This window comes from Stegodyphus dumicola, chromosome 11, assembly GCF_044657685.1.
Source record: "Stegodyphus dumicola isolate Sdum_Otavi_A_Nest chromosome 11, ASM4465768v1".
Taxonomy (NCBI): Eukaryota; Metazoa; Arthropoda; class Arachnida; order Araneae; family Eresidae; genus Stegodyphus; species Stegodyphus dumicola.
The window spans coordinates 78,313,999-78,331,464 of NC_140778.1; positions in this window are offsets into that span (position 1 = coordinate 78,313,999).

A 17,466-nucleotide genomic window follows, 5' to 3' on the forward strand; every position below is an offset into this window, starting at 1 on the left:
ACTTTTCCGCATGCCGTTTTACACCACGACATTAAAACGGCTCAACACCTCGTCATTTTAACGAGCCACATGATTTTTATCGATCGATACCATACGTGTTCCTATTTATCCTATTTTCATTTCCCGGGAAGTTTAGAAAGGTATATGGAAAAAACCAAACAGCTGATGGATTTGGAACAGACGTTCCTTTACAAAACGGATCTACCCGAAGTTAAAGAGTCCAAGAAAGCTCTTTCGATCGGTCCTAGTCCTACCCTGGATCGATGGATCAGTCCCGAGAATCCCGATCCGACTCCCTTAGAAAACATGTCATGGATTTTAATCGATCTCACGTCCTTCCGGAATACGTCGTCACTGTTATTTCATTTTTGGACAGCTTTTGATTACATGCTGAATCATATCGATCGCATTGAAGGCTGGCAATTGTGTTTTAAAACGTCCGCGGAAGCTCGTGCTTATAAGAAACTCGTTCAGAAATGGATCGATTATCTCTGTTGTAGGGAATTCCAGCACGGGAACGTGTTACAATTGAATGAAATTCTCTCCCTCACGCCTTTTTATCGAGCAGGGACGGTCGATCTTCCCATTATTTTAGAAAAGAAACGATTCGGACCTTTGGAATATATTCTTTGCACATCGGTTCAAGATGCGTATCGAGCTTCTATGCGATATAACTTAGATCCTGTCGTCGGATCCGTGTTTCGATTGAAATAAAGTCAGAATGAATGATCCTAACGAGGATGATGTTTCGAAGGAAATTCCACCTCTTGGAACACCCGAAGTTATTTATTATGACGATATTCTCCCTTCACAAATTCAAAACCAAGTCGACCTTCCCGACGATTTCGAACTTCAATTTCCTCTCCACACGTATGCCAAATCCGATGTAACCACTAGCCCTTACATTATTCGACCGTCCGTTTCTCCTTCTTCTCGAAGTTCGAGTCCAAGTTCAAGAAGAAGTCCAAGAAAACGCAGTCCGAGTCCAAGAAGGAGCAGAAGTCCAAGTCTAAGCAGGAGCAGAAGTCCAAGTCCAAGAAGAAGAAAAAGTCAGAGAAATCGTAGTCGTAGTTTAGAAACACGTCATTCTAGAAGAAGAAGTCCTGTAAAAAGAAGTCGTTCGGCTTCCTTTTCATCTTCTGCATCTTCTTCTTCCTCTCCTTCCAATATCAATCGTAGAGGAACACAAAGACCCATTCGTAGAAGACCTATGAGAAAACGTCGAGGGTACGTTCTTGGATCTCGAACCGTTCGTGTGGGTCCTAATCGATTGCTTCATAAATATGGTAACCATTCCATTACGTTTGTGACCGAAGGTGGGGCCCACATACGAAATAAGAAAATTCCCAATAAAGCTTGTCGATATCTATTAAGTCATTGCTCACGACGGCATCCAACAGCTCGAGATCGATTGCCACGACAAGCTCGTATTGTTTTGAGAAAGAAAAGAGCTTAAACACAACGAGTTGAAAAAGAAACAATATCCAAGCAATTCAACAAAATAATAAAGTTCACTTACCAAAATGTGTATATAATAGACTTTAACTGAAGCTCTTTCGAGGCTGGTATCCAAAGCACAGACTGATCTGAAACCAAAACTCGAGTAATTTAAATAGTTAAGTGGAAATCCTTTTTCTGGTTTTATCGATCGAACCAACTGGGAAAAATTTCCAAAACTGTATTTAAAAAAAAAAAAAAAAAAAAACTTTTTGTTAATTTTAATCATGTCTTCAGACATGATTAAAATTAACTATCCCCCCTTTTGTTCAAATGATGTTAATCTGTTGTCTCGATATGTTTCTAAAAATAGAACATGACTCATTTCTTTCTTGGAAATTTATTTTTAGAAATATGTTCGAAAAGATGAGACATCATTCCCAGACAAAAAGAAGAGAGAGTTAATTTTTATCATGTCTAAAGACATGATAAAAATTAACAAAAAGTTTTTTTTTTTTTACTACCAAACTTTTGCTTCTCCTTTCTACCTCCCCCCTTTCGTTTCACAGTATATAAACAGCTGGGGCTGAGACGATTTTCTCATTTCATACTGAGGACAAGATGGATCAGGAAAACACTGTAACCCTGGAGCCTTTGACATTACCCTTGAAGGATCGTCTCAAGTACGTGTTGGATGAAGTCGTGCTGGAAGAGTTTAATCAATCTAATTTGTTTACGACTAAAACCACCGTTCAGTTGAGAGTTTTAAAAAGAATAGCTAATATGATGATGTTTCCGTGGACCTTGATTCAAGATTTGAAACCTCTTGCACCCGTCCATCGATACTGTTTAAATACCATTTGGCGTTTATAGATGGATGTGCAACAGCAGTTGGTACAAAATAAAACCATCTCCACGCCAGATGAATGGAATATGATCGAGAAAGTTTTATCTAAAGACTATTCTAGATCGACCGATCTAATAAGACTTTCCAACATCTTATTCAAACGACAGGAAATACCTAAGATAGAAGTGTATAAATTATTTGCCGTAGACGGATTGCTGGGCGAGGATCTGCAAAAGTATGTTTTTAATCTACAGTACGGAGGAGATGAAAAAACACCTTTAAACGAACAAGAAGCTCTAGATTTTAAAGCAGTTCATGCTCGAATCGTCCGTTGTTTATATCACGAAGTTTCCAAACGATCGGAATCTCTTCTCTACGTGGATGTGATTCGACGTACTATAGAAGAAATAATAAACACTACACCTTCTACCAGTGATGAAGTAAGCGAATGGGGTGCATTGTATTTAAAGTATCTTGGAGAGGATCTATTTTCAAATATATTTTACGAAATTAAAGTCTGGAAGACGAATGAATTGGAACAATACCAGGCGAAAAAGAATCAACAAGAAAATAATTCTCAAAAGAGAAAGAATGTGAGAGAGGATCCTAGAATCAAGAAGAAAAACAGAAATAATATGTCGGACCTTACTTTAGCTTCGAGTGATTATTTCGACCCTTCGATTGTCGATTTGCAACCTGTTCGTTATCCTTCTCCCAAGAGTCCACCTCCATCGGAAAAGGGGGAAGAAGATCCTATTTCTCCCGAGAGTCCACCTCCATCGGAAAGAGGAGGAGAAGATCCTGTAGAAGCTTCCTTCGAAAGACTAGAGTGTGAAGACGAAAATGTAGAAACTACAAGTAGTGAACAAGGCAAAATGAACCCCTAGAGACTCGGAACATTTTTTCCATGGCTCTTTAATGGAATATAAAGAGTGAACAGTCCAATAATACATTGAAGGTATGTGGGAGACTATATATATTTTTTTTTGGAATAGATTTAAATACTTTAGATGCACAAATATTAGACGAAATGAACTTGTTTTTGTCCTTTACAAGAAGAACTACTAACCATAATAAAATGTTTTTCGAATAGCATCCTTTCCAAAATATTTTTTCATCAGGTTCCATCCTCAACTGTAAAAACTGATTTTGACAAGATTTTATAGATAAGATAGTTCATTAAAAAAATTTTTGAGAACTGGTTTTTATCGCTATTCCATACGCAAGTGTAAAAACTAAAATTTATAGGATTTTATAGTTGAGACAATTTATTTTTTAATTAAAAAAAATTTTTTTTCGAACTGGTTTTTGTATATGTTCCATACGCAACTGTAAATACTGAATTGAATCTCATTTTATACTTGTTACTATATAAAAAAAAGAATCCTTTTATTTTTGTTGTTAAAAAAGCAACAACATCGAACATTTTTTCGATATATAGGAACAAAGCCCTCCTCCAAGATGAAATGGGATTCGTTTCAAAATAGAAATGAATATACTGTCACTTCTTACGATCTCGATCACGCTATTCGGTATGCTCAAGAAGCGACTCAACTCTATATTTACGAACAAGCTCTTCAAAGTCGGTACGCTTTTATTTTTAAACATACCACCTTCCAAATAAGAAAAGCCGACTCCAAACGGGATTACTACATTCCTAAAACCCTCGATCCGGAACAATGTCACGTCGTGGAAAAATTTGTTTTGCAAACGGGATGTGACATGATTGCCTGCTTCCCTTTCCAAGAAAATTTAGAATCGTGTTCCCTGGAAGATGAACCGCGATGGATTCGACTCGGAACGGGTTTCAGTTTAGCTTGCCAACCCGCCTGCGACCGTTTATATTCCAACACGCAGCAGAGTATGGACACGGAATATTGAAATGGAAAATGTGTAGCCGTAAATCTCGCCAAGAAATTATTAGCTCTCTTGCCCGAACAAGTTTTCTTTCAATCAAATCATCCTTCTCTTCCTCGTCATCATGCCGGCCTCAATCTCGTCGAGGGTCATTTACGACTCAACCAGCCTTATTGTGAAGCGTACGGTCTTGTTTTCAACGGGTCTGATTGTGTGACGACGACGGGGCAAGATATTGGCGAATTTTTCTTGGGAAGCAGTATCTATCGATCTATTTCCACTCTGCAAAAAAATCATACGTTACCACCATATCCTCCTCATCTTCCCGACTTTGTACAAAACTGGCCCAAGAAACATGTGAAACGGTCCTTGGTTCATGAATTGGCGATTGATGTAGGGATCGATATTGGATTAGAAGCCGCGCAAAAAATCCTTGAAAAACGGATGCCTAAACTCTTAACCAAATTGAGTATGCAGTCTCTTCCCATTCAATCGGCCATCCTTCAAGCCGTCGTTCGGACCCAATTAAGTACGCTCGCAACACTTTCCAGAATCGCCGCGACAGGATTCTCGGTTACTTCCAATGTGCTGACGGGTATAAGTATTCTGTCCGCCGTACTCGATATATTGGATCCGTTTCATTTCAATAAAGTGCTGACCGCTCGAACTCTTTACGATATCGACTGGCGATTAGACGTTCAGTTTTATCAATCGGAAACGGACCATGTTCTAGAAATCACACCCGATCTTCTATGGGACGTGTTAGAAGAAGATGCGAGCGATCGATACCTCTTCTTTGCCGAGAAATTGCAAGAATATTTAGATGCTATCCATAAAGTGCCCATGACCGATCGACCCCAAACGCGAATGTCATTTCTCCAAAAATCACGAACAGACGAAAGAACCCCGAAAAATTGGATTTATTTCACGATAATTGTTTATTTGTTAACAGGATTCACCTTCCTATTTCAACCCTACATGCATTACTTATGCGTGACCATCTTTTTCCTATTTGTGTTTTATTTTTATCGTCATTCTAAATGAAAGCTGAAGATTTTTGGAGGGGAAAAAAAACGAATGACTTGGAGGGAGAGTAACTAACCAGTGAATAAACTAAAAATCAGTTAGTACTTACAAATTATAAGAAGATGTTTCTTCTTTCACAGCACAGAGTGATCTGAAGTGAAACTTGGAGTTTAAATAGATAAGCAAGAGTCTCTTCCAGAAACAATTTTAACATGTCTGGTTTTCTGGATCAACTCGGCTGGGAAAAAACTGTAAGAGCTGAGAAAAATTTATAGATAAAAAAAAAAAAAAAAACTTTTTGTTAATTTTTATCATGTTTAAAGACATGATAAAAATTAACTACCTCCCCCTTTTGTCTGGGAATGTTGTCTCACACTTTCTAAAAATAGACCATCACTCCTTTCTAAAGAATAGAATTCCAAGAATGAGTCCTGGTTTGTTTTTTCGAATGGGTGAGACATCCTTCCCAGACAAACAGAGGGGACAGTTAATTTTTATCATGTCTATAAGACATAATAAAAATTAACAAAAAGTTTTTTTTTTTTTTTCAGCTGTGAAAAATTTTTTCCCAGCCGACTCGATGGACAAGATACCATTTTTTAATAATGGACTCTCGTTTATCTATTTAAGCTTTCCAAGTTTCGTTTCAGATGAGTCCGTGCTGCGGATACTGTTCTCCTGAAGATCTTTCAATAATACCACTTTCTCGGATAAAATTCATCACCATTCGCTTTTTTAGCATAACTTAGATAGATATAGAGAAATTCCTCGTTTTTATGATCTTTCGGGTAATACTCATTTCCATTTTCGTCTCGTGCATATCGGATGTAATTCGTCTCTGGCTTTTCCCGAATTCTATCCTGTATATAATATTCTTTTCCAATGCTGGATTTAGGATAAATCTCTCCTCCCCTCGCATTGACAGCATACGTTTTCACATTTACATCCAATGAATTTAACGGGTATTCTCCTCCATTGTTTAATTTAGGATAAAACTCGTCTCCGGAATTGGATTTGGCGTACCGACGAGGAAGCGCTATATATTCATGACCCCGATATTCCACAGCGTAATATTCATTTCCATGCTCGTCTTTGGCAAAAATAGGTCGATTGTCATTATCGAAATAATATAGCTCCTGTTTAGGTTTTTTAGGATCTTTTGGATATCGTTCTTTTCCAAATTCATCTATGGTGTAAACCGAAACCATGTTTTTTTCCTTTACCGATCTTGATATTTACATGAGTCACCTCCGATTATCCAGTTATCTTTTGATACATCTTTCGAATCCAGTCTGCAATCGATTGGCCCGTCGTTTTGAGATGTTCGGAATTATGAACGGTCAAATAAGCCATGTAAGCAGCTAGACCAAACGTGAGGACTAATAAAAATAAAAAGATGAGCCGGTTCGTTAAGAGGGTGACTGCGACTAGGATGATGCTGATATAAACCGTAGAGTAAAACAATATGCCTTGACCTAAATAACGATCCATTTTTTTTTACTTTATTCCATTTGAATCAACGAGTCAGCCGAGACCGGATAGTCATCGGTCGTGACGGGCTTTTCGGTCATTTCACCCGTGTACAACAACGTCATGTCAGGATCGGGGAGGGCTTTTAATTTTCGGTCTTCCCAGTAAGCTGAACGAGGATGCGCGACGAGAATTCTAAAAAACAATTTCATGTCGCGCTCGGTCCAAATTTTATAGACTGAGGTAAGGAGGGGAATACCTTCGGGATGCTGCGTCGCATCAAAAACGGCTTCTCGTCCATCTATTTTATATCGCGTTCCATGTTCCGGTATAATACGACTCAGCTCTTGAACTTCAAGTCGAAGGGTTAATCCAGCCGGTAAAATCCCTTCATAGGCTTCTTCTTTGGGTACGCATACGTGATACCCGTACAGAGTGGCTCGAATTCCTTCTGTGGAGGAAGAAGGACAAAAGACAAAAGGTTGACGCCAATTACAAGTGGCGTATAATACGGAATCGGGAATAAATCGCCCCGATCGTATGCGATGGCCTTCACGACACGTTTCGGGAACACTATAAGTCGAAGCCTGTTTCACGAATCGCTGCGACCAAAATTTCAAACCTTGCCGTCGAACGCGTTTTTTTCGAATTTTTCCCTTTTCGAAAAGACACATGTGAGGAGAAGTGGGTAAATAAATAGCCGTTTTCAATTGTTTGAGGAATGGGTACGGCGTGCAGTCGGGATGAGAACAAATATTATAGCCGGGAATATAAACTTCTTCGTTGGTTTCGTCACAAGAGGCATGAGGTTCATCATCAAGAGTCGTCCAGGGCCGAATCCAATTCGCAACGATCGATAAATGATCGAATTTAAACACATCGAGATGCCGATACTGAAACGCGCCGGGGATGCGCGGTCGACATTCATTTCCGTCAAAAAATGTCGTCAAAAATGTCAAAAAATGAAACGTCAATCAAAATATCGATTGCTCGTATCGCCTATCGCGAGTTTCGACGATGAGGACTTATCCTCACAAGCCCATTCAACCGTATATTGATCCGACACTCGATAGCCTGGTTCTAGAACCGTACGTTTTCGGGTTGGATCACATTTGTAAGCTACAGCTCGATCCAAGGATGTTGAAAATGGATAGGACGGGAGATGTTTCGTATACTCGTGAGCGGGAACGACAATTTCTTTTGAGCTCGGTTGAACATTTTCACAGAAAAGAGGCGGTTGACATGTTTGGGACGTTTCGTCGTACACCATCGGTAAATGGAATAAGGCATCGCCGATCCATGTATCCCAGGAAAGAGGACAGGATATAGTGTCGCGAACCATTCCGTTTTCACAAATCGCGTAACCCGGAGAGTACAGAAAAGATCCTTTTTGGACGATGGGGAGAGGTCGTTGCGTATTATCCGGAAATCCGTCGCAGAGATCAGACACGCATCGCCGATAATGTGTCGAATATTTTTCTCCGGGCGAACATCGAATCATTTTCGGTCGATGGCCACGACACTCGATATACGTTACCTCGTCAATCGGAAAATGTTGACCGTCTTCACAGTAAGATACGAAATGTTTTCGCAAAGTGCAAGCGTCGTAGTAGAAAAATGTCTTGGGTGGACAGGCGATTCGAATCGGTTGTTCGTTCTGGCATTCGTAATAAAAACGTCGATTGGTTGGATCGGGTAAAACCGATCCGTCATGCTGATCGATGCAGGGATTGACAGGAATGCAGGTAGAAGGAGAATGTTCTTCTTGACACATGAGCACGTCTAGAACACGACCGTGCCGACATCGATAATAATAATACATCATGCACTTTTCGCGGGGTACAAAACTCTGCGATCGTAATAAAAACAGGTAGAGGTTTTTCCCCGTTGCGGGGAGCTGAGTATCATCGGGCTGTCCAAAACATTCATCTTTTTCCCAAATCCGTCCTTCCGCGAAATAATATTCGGGTGGGAGAGGAAACGTGCATGTTTTTCCCGTGGAGGTGTGAAACGAAACCTCGTTGTCGTTTGAGCTCTCGATCTGATATTGGAAACGCGTCGTTGTCGTCCGAGGAGAAGAAGGAACTTTCGGGGACGGGACCGAAAAATTATAGAAATACAAGTAGCAGTAGTATAAACCCAAAACGAATAAAAGTATGACGAGCATCCAGCCTTTATTCATAAACGAGATGTGCCAATTATGGAAAGAGCCAGAAATTCCGAAAAAGGACGCAGCAGCGTGTTGTTCCAAACCGAATTATCGACATTTTTTAAAACAAGATCGCGCGTTGGATGAAATGCCGGCTCTGTATCGTGAATGTTTATCCTGTCAACAAAAAAGAAAGATCTTGGCGCGATAAAAAAGTAAGTCAGAATGGATTCGTATCGTCTAACCCGACGTTATTTTCGTCAATTGCAACGGCTTCACTTCCTCTCGCAAATGCGGCAACGCGATTGGTATCATCATATCGTCATCCAATACGTGATGGATCCCCAAAAAGGACGCCATTTCACACTTTTTCATCCGGCTATGGATACCCATACAGAAGAGTCGCTGGTCTTCTTTGGAAAACGTCGCTTGTTTCTTACGTTTATGTTGAAACGGATCGTTCACCAAGGTTTGAATGCCGAACAACGGTTACAACCGAACGCGTTATTACCTCTCAAATCGCTCGACGATCCCGTCTATGAAACACAACGCAAGGCTATTCAAAATATTTGGGAGGTCGATGCTCATTGGTATACTACGGAGAATAAAAACGATATTGCCGTGAAGAATACGGCTCCTTTCATCAAAACCGAACCTCAAGCTCTGTAATTTAAAATATCCATCGGATGGGTGAGATGATTCGGATACGACACGATTTCAATCGTATGAGGCCATTTTAGCATGTATTTATAATGTAAAAGATCGTGCCGCTTCAGCGTATCGAGCCGGATAGCTGAAATATAGGTTTTTTCTTCGTTGGTTTTCTCGTACAAATAACAAATACCTTGATCGACGAACACGTAAACGTCTTGAGGAAACAGTTGCAGAAGCGACTTGTCCTTGGAAAAGTGTCGAATCACAGTATAATGAGAACTCGTAGGGATTGGAACCGGTTCTAATTTATAAAGGAGGAAAGAAAGAAAAATGATACACCCGAGCGCGATCATTCTATGCATTGTATTTCTAGTGACTCTCTTGAATCTTTTTTATAAACCCGATCTCCGGATGCCTTCTATTCCTCCCTCATCATCATTAGCCTTACCAGAAATTTCAACCGAGACGTATTGCCCTTTCCAAATCTTTCAGTGTCCCGATAGCCATTGCGATTGTTCTCAGCTCTGTGAAACAAATCCCACGTTTTACGAAAAACTCACTCTTTCTGATAAAACATGGAATCATCTCGAACCGGGTACTTATTGTATTCCCCAAGGAATCCGGACCGCTTGTCTTTCTTCCTCGGAAATTCCTATTTTCGGCCTCGGGATGGCTCTGTGCTCCTCGTTCCTCTTTCACCCATCTCTGTCAACATCCAGAAGCCCGTGATCCTTCTCTCAATGTTTTAATAGATCGTCAAACCCAACAACCCGCTCAAGAAGTAGCCGATTATTATGAAACGTTAGAAGATGGATCGTTCCGATACCAATGTCAATGCCATTCTTTAGATCGACGAGGTAATCGAATGATTCAAACATCTCCGTGGGTCTGTTCTGTCGATTATTGCGTTCGAGATTTGTGGAACGTGCCCGGACTAGGATGGGACGCCGAACGACACGTCTGTGAATGTGGACCCTACGTGCATCGAGTTCTGGGCGATCTATCTTCCCCCTGTGTTTTGGAATATACACACATAGACGAAAAGCATAGGTTAACAGGAAAACGAGAATGTATGACCGACCAATCTGTTGAATTCCGACCGGTTTATTGTCCAGAGAATCAGTCGGTTTTACGGTTCACAAAACGGGTCTTGCGAGGCAACACAACGTACGATTATGTCATTGTACATGGAACAAGTGTTCCTAAAATTTCGAGAGGTCAAGAATGACATCTCATTTCAAACGAATCGAGAAAAATTTTCAAATGGACCAAGAATTGAGTCGGTTTGAAAAGGAAGACGAAAGCCCCAAAGAGGAAGGATGGTCGAAGAGACAAACGTTCGCCATTCATTTACTACTGGTAACGGCAGGTCCTACGATTCTTTTCGCTTTACTGGGCAACGTATTGAAGATTCATTATTATGTCGTCTGTTTAATTCTATTATTTTACTTTGGAGCTCTGGCCTACTTGATACGATACCGATTTCAGTGGCTATTGCAAGCTTTTAAAGAAAGCCAGAAATATATTCGTTGAATATGGGACTTGAAGAGTGGATTATATAAAAAAAAACTTTGAAAAAAAAATGAAGAGGGAGAAGAGGAATAAAAAAGGAAGAAGCATTAATTTAACCATGGCGATGGATCCTGTACTTATTCATCTATCTCCCAAAAATTCTGAAGGTAAAGAGTTAGATTTGGAAATATGGATAAACCCCGATGATACGGATGACAAGATTATAGAAATACATCGTCATAATCGCAAAGACAAAACGAAAGAATTTGAACCCTGTTGTCAAAATCCTTTTTTAACTCCCGCTATCCTCCAACGTAGAGAAAATGAAAAGAATAAGACGATAGATAAAACATTAGAATTGACCAAAGAAGCCATCCACATGTTGAAAGAAGTCTTTTCAGGAAATGGAGAATTCAGTACAATGGAATTTGATGCATCGTCCACTGAGGTAAGAGCTGATTTTAGACAGCCGACCAAAGAACCTGAAGTTGAGAAAGCAACAAGTTGTCAAGGTCGTAAACATAAGAAAAGAGTTAATAGAAAAAATAATACATTTAAAAAGACCTCCCCGTCTTTCCATAAATTTCTTGAACAATGAACTGTTTTCACGAGACTCAATCCACATCTTTGCTGGATCTAAAGAGAATCTTGAGAGAAGACATGGCTTAAACTGTTTCCAGGAGAGTTGAAGTGCAGGCTTTTTCAACAGCACAGAGGGATCTGAATCAAAAATTGAAATGCTGAAATATATAGAAGAGAAATTCCATTCTTAAAAAAAAAACTGGGATTTCTTGTCAATCGAATCAGGTGAAAAAAAAAAAAACTTTTGGTTAATTTTTATCATGTTTTCTAGACATGATAAAAATTAACTGTCCCTCCTTTTTGTCAAGGAAGGTTGTCTCACCATTTCTAAAAATAGATCATGACTCATTCTTGGAATAATTGCCTTGAGAAAGGGTGAGGGATGGTCTATTTTTAGAAAGGGTGAGACATCCTTCCCAGACAAAAAGAAGAGAGAGTTAATTTTTATCATGTCTGTAAGACATGATAAAAATTAACCAAAAGTTTTTTTTTTCAATCTTATCTAGAGAATTTTTTCTAGCCGACTCGATCGACAAGACATGACATCACCATTGTTTCTCTTTTTTTTAATAATGGACTTACACCTATCCCTTTTAACCCTCCGAATTTGGCTTTGGATCCGTGTCCTTGCTTCCACATTCAGAGCTCTTTTCTTCAACACTTCGTTGCAGGGGAAGAATCAATTCTCTCACGACGTTTAGATATTCTTTCAGAATGCTAGAAAACTCATTCAAAGAAGAAGTATCTAAGGGTGGAGTTGCCGGTTGAGGAAAATTCACGAGTCTTGGAATCGGATTATGCGAATCCGTCTGTATGCCAAACTGTAAAGGAGAACCACCCGCTTTAGGAGAGCAGATAATAGTAAGATCCATCTTTTTCCAATTTTTGATTTGAATATACTTGTTTCTTCTTACTCGGAACATTTTCCTTTTTCTTCCTCCTCATCCAGGAACTGAATTCCAGGTGGAACGGAAGCATTTGTAATAAACTGTTGTTTCTTGGTTCCACACGCCTGACATTTTCCCGTGACCATCGGCCGTCGATTTTTCGACATGCGATAGTGGACGTCGACCGTATCGGTCTTGGTTCGGCATTTCACACACCAAATGGAATACGAAACAGGTTCCGCGTCAGAATGCTCCATTGCAGTAACACACTCTTTATTATTTTCTTCTCTTTTGAGAGAGAGAGAGAGAGAGAGATCTTAACCAGAAGTGTAGATATAAAATTTAGGATACGTTTCGGATCCGTCGGCTCTTTTCGCATACCCCACTTCTTCACAGAGGTATTCAGTTTGCTGATCCGCTCTTCGAGGATAAAACTCGTTTCCCCAAGCATCGCGAGCATAACGAATTCGATCGCCGGCCGTTAAACAATATTCGACTCCATCCGCCTTTTTAGGATACATTTCATGCCCCGATTCGTCTTTGGCATAAGGGAATAAAACAGACGTATAAAGCGAATACTCGTCCCCATTTTGAAATTTCGGGTAGTATTCTCGTCCAAAAGCCGTTCGGGCATACCGTCGAGGAGCTAAAATGTATTGGTTTCCGTTTAAATCTACCGCGTAATACTCATGACCGTTTTTGTCTCGAGCCAAGATAGGATTTCCTTCAGGATCCGTAACGTATAATTCGTAATGAGGATGTTGGGGGTCGGTCGGGTATCGTTCTTTCCCCGATGCGTCTACTCGATAAACAGACATGCTTAGTTCTCGTCGCCTGCTCCTTCCTTCCTCCCACTCGAGACCCGTTGAGATGAAGGTATGAGGTTGATATCTATAAAATGGGTTGACCCTTTCAAACTATTCCATTGTTTAAAGACGCGTGGGTTAGGAAAAAAAAATATTAATAAAAGCAAATATCTAAACGGTTCAACACAACGGGTGAATGGAAAAAAGGAATAGTTCTCTCTATCCAGTCAGAGGATGGTTTCTTCTTCTAGAACGGCTCACACTCAACTGAAGCGAAACTCGGAACTCGAAATGTTTAAATAGATCATAGAGTCCATTCCAGAAAGAATCCGGAGATGTCTTGTCCAGCCAAGTTGACTGGGAAAAAAATTTCTGAGTTAAAAAAAAAAAAAAAAAAAAAAACTTTTGGTTAATTTTTATCATGTCTTATAGACATGATAAAAATTAACTGTCCCCTCTTTTTGTCTGGGAAGGATGTCTCACCCATTCGAAAATTCGAAAAAGCAAACCATGACTCATTCTTGGAATTGTTGCTATTAGAAAGGGTGAGTGAAGGTCTATTTTTAGAAAGAGTGAGACATCCTTCCCAGACAAAAAGGGGGTTCATTAATATTTATCATGTCTAGAAGACATGATAAAAATTAACGAAAAGTTTTTTTTTTTTCAGAGTAACAGAAATTTTTTCCAGCCCACTCGATCGACAAGACGTCCCCATTTTTTATTTAAGAATGGATTCTTGTTTATTTGTGTAAGCATTCCGAGTTTCGTTTTAGATGAGTCTATGTTGTTGAAGAGGAAACATGGGTACCCTCATTTTTTTTCCTATCTGATTTCTAAGATGAATTCAGTGAGTTCACCTTGACCTTTTCAAATTTTGTTTGTTTACTTTTAGCCCAGAGGTCGACGGATAAATCATTCTGATTTTTTATATATTTTTTTTGTGTCCCTCTCTCTCTTTCTAAGAAGTCTTCTCGAAGTGCTAATGGTTCGTTTCGAGACGAGGTCATTTCACATCCCCCCTCCTCAAAAAGTATATGTATATAAATTAAAGGAAGTGATTTTCTATACACACACTTCACCTTTTTGAGTGGTGTCACGATGAGCCTGTCCAGTAGAGAACGTCTTAGGGAAAGAATGCGTGAACAGAAACGACGCTGGCGAAGCAATTCAGCTAATCGAGAGCGAGAACGAATACTTCAAAGGGAACGTTATGCTGTTCTTAAAAAAAACTCCCGCGAAAGAAACATCCGACCGCGAAAGAAACATCTTCCTCCCAAGCAGTGGGAAAGCTATACGAATTTGCAGTATAAGGATATGTGGTCCGAAGAAGCCTATCAAAAGTGTATTCGACAATGAAATAATTACCTGATCTACGTTCTCGTTCGTTTGTACACCTATTACGCGTTACCTGAATCGAAACGTCCCCCTCCTCTGGATATTATTGTGCAAGGATCTGCCGGAACGGGTAAATCTTTCCTGATCCAAGCTTTATACCAAACTCTGATTCGAACGCCTCTTTTTAGCGAAGCGTGCTCGGTTCTCAAACTCGCACTCAGTGCTCAAGGAGCGGTTTACATTACGGGAGATACTTTGCATCATGCCCTGCGTCTTCAAACGAACGGGACTTTTGTTCGACCTCTGACCCAAGAGACTTTAGACTATTACAGACCCCTGTATGCTGCTTTACGGATGGTGATTTTGGATGACGTTTCCACAATCGGATCCAATTTATTTTCGCGCCTCGACCAGCAACTTCGACAATTGTGTCATGTGCCGGATAAGCCGTTTGGGAATGTGCATATGATTAAATTTGGAGATTTGCAGCAGCTCCAACCGATTCGCGACACGCCCATTTTTTATTCTGAAGGGTGGTGGACGCCTCAATCCACGCTCTACTATGAACTAGTCGAATGTATGCGATTCTCTCTGGATTACGAGGAGAGACTCGATCGTTTAACGAGAAATCACTTTTTAGAACCGGACGATGTGGCATTTTTCCAGTCCCGCGTTCGCAGTTTCGACGAAATTCCTCGCGAAGCTATTATTCTCTGTTTTTCGAGCAAGGATGCAGAGAAATATAATATGAAACGTCTCCAATCCCGAGGGACGTACTGTTCGTGTCTGGCTCGAGACGTGATTTATTCCGAGAGCGAAAAATTGCGGAAGAGGATGATGAAAGAGTCAACATTTACATCGATCTCAGATGGCGAATCTCGAATCCGTCCTCCATTTACAAAGAGGAGCGCGATATCAATTGACTAAAACGCTCGACAGATCCAAAGGATGGATGAATGGAGCGATTGGAACACTACACCAAATAGACCAGGATGAAGACGGAGTTGTGACGCGTGTCTGGCTGCAATTTTCGAATAGTCTAGCTCCTATCGATCGCGTCTCCATTCGTATTGACACCTGTTCGACAAAAACACTCGCATTTTATCGCGAACAGTTTCCTTTGATGTTAGCCGAAGCGATTACGGCTCATAAAGCCCAAGGAGCCACCTTTCCGTCGATCGCAATTTACATGCACGGACCTTTTAATCGATTTCAGCAATATGTCGCTTTTTCTCGAGTGACTCAACCCCAGGGATTGTATATTCTGGACCAGTTTCGTCCCCGCATGAAATTTGGGAGCAAGCAAAAATACGAGGAGGAACTGGAGCGATTGCAAAACATGTCCCGGATTCCGTATGATATATCGGCTCGAGAAGAGAACCAAGATCCGTACGAGTTTCTCATGAACCTTCTTCAATGTGGGAATCGTCTTTCCTTCCATCTTTCCAATAGAAACATCTCCCAAGAAAAAGAAGTCGTCAAACTAGAAGAAAAACCTTCTTTCCATGTAAAACCTGTTATAAAATGTCAATCTTAAATCTTTTTTTAAAAATTCAATAAAAAGAAATATTCTCCATCAAAACCCCTCCATTCTTTCAAAGTTTCACAAAACGCTCAACAATGTCCACACAATGGGAAGAGAAAAATCGATCTCAACGGTCCACACAACATGTTGACTCCTCAAAATATGTCTCTCCCAAGTGACAGGATGCTTCTTCTTCAACGGCTGACACTCATCTAAAGCCAAACTGGGAATGCTTAAATAGATAAACGAGAGTTTATTCTTAACAAAATGGCGCTGTCTTGTCAATGGAGAATCGAGTCGGCTGGGAAAAAATTTTGAGAGCCTGGAAAAAAAATTTCTCTAACTCAAAAAAAAAAAAAAAAAAACTTTTGGTTAATAAATTAACTCTACCTTCCTTTTGTCTGGGAATGTTGTCTCTCCGTTTCTAAAAATAGACCAGAACCCATTCTTGGAATTTTATTCTTTTTAGAAAGGATGAGTGATGGTCTATTTTTAGAAACGGTGAGACAACATTCCCAGACAAAAGGGGAAGGTAGTTAATTTTTATCATGTCTAAAGACATGATAAAAATTAACAAAAAGTTTTTTTTTTATATATATAGATTTGAAAAATTTTTTTTCCTGGCTCTCAAAATATTTTCCCAGCCGACTCGATTCTCCAATTGACGACACAGCGTCATTTTTTTAAGAATGGATTCTCGTTTATCTATTTAGGCATTTCGAGTGTCACTTCAGATGAATGTCAGCCGTTGAGGAAGAAAAACGCAGATTCCCATTTTCTCATTTCCTTCAGAGAGAGAGAGGCCTAGATTTTCGAGACTCGATGACTTTTCAAGCATTTTTTGTTTAAGCTATTCGACTTCATATTTGTCTGACGTTCAAGAGTATGATCTCTCGTGGATGGATCTCTTCCACCTCATTCTCTTTCCAGTCGATTTAGAAGGGGAAGGGGAGATTTTTTTTTCCTCATGGAGGATGTCTCCTGAATACCGTTCAAAGAGTCTATGGAGAAATTATATGGTCAGAGTCACGGATTTCCAGGGCAATCTGCTTCTCAGCTAAAAAAAGGATCTCTCTTTCCCAGTCTGTCTTCGATTGCCTCGTTAACTGTGAAACCCATCGCTTTTCCGATTTCATGGTTCTCCCAGTATAATCAGAGAGTCGGTCACAAAAGTATTCGAACACCGGTACCCTATCAGAAAATGACAAGATGGCGTTTTTTTTTCTCTTTCTCTCTGTGTGTCGTGTTATTCCATCCTAGGTTTTCTTCTCCCCCCCATCTTGGAAAAAACTGGAAAAAATTGGTTACGATCTCTTTTTGAATGGGGAGATGCCATTTTGAGAAAAAGCTGACGACCCTATCTTGGAGAATGAACATGA